The 509-nt window shown below is 25.0% G+C and overlaps 1 protein-coding gene across 1 annotated transcript in view; it reads right to left on the reverse strand.

Annotated features, from left to right (window-relative positions):
• Positions 1-509, reverse strand: part of LOC119588089 (alpha-catulin-like) — a gene marked incomplete at both ends in the record, with an annotated part of 86,154 nt that overhangs the window by 24,955 nt on the left and 60,690 nt on the right.

Consider the following 509-nt stretch of genomic DNA (forward strand, 5'->3'; position numbering starts at 1 on the left):
TTCGTTGAAAAGAAAACAGATTAGAAATGAATGAGGGAATTGATTTAGTGATTAAAACAAGAGAAAGAGAAAAGGGAAAAGAAAGAGGGATAAAAAAGACTACTAAAATATTTTGTAATATAATTTTCAAATTCAAATTATTCGACTTTTTTTTTACAAGTGACGAGAACGATTATTTCGTAAAAAGAAAAAAAATCCATTTATTTTTTGTTTTCAAGTTTTCGAATTAATTTAAAACCTATGTCATTCTATAGCATTGTTCTTGTCACTTATAAAACACGACATTGTTATATCTTCAAGCAAATATACCATTATAACAAGCAATGTACCAAATATATAATAAAAAATCTAAACAATTAATTTCTTATTAAAAAAAATCTGGATATCAGTAATATGACAACAAAATACGAGTTCATTATTCAGAATAAGGAACTTGACTCTAATAACGGAGAGGATTAATCTTTGATATTATTAGTTACAGAGTTTGTTATATGGTTAAGCTAATTCCG

This window comes from Penaeus monodon, chromosome 23, assembly GCF_015228065.2.
Source record: "Penaeus monodon isolate SGIC_2016 chromosome 23, NSTDA_Pmon_1, whole genome shotgun sequence".
NCBI lineage: Eukaryota > Metazoa > Arthropoda > Malacostraca > Decapoda > Penaeidae > Penaeus > Penaeus monodon.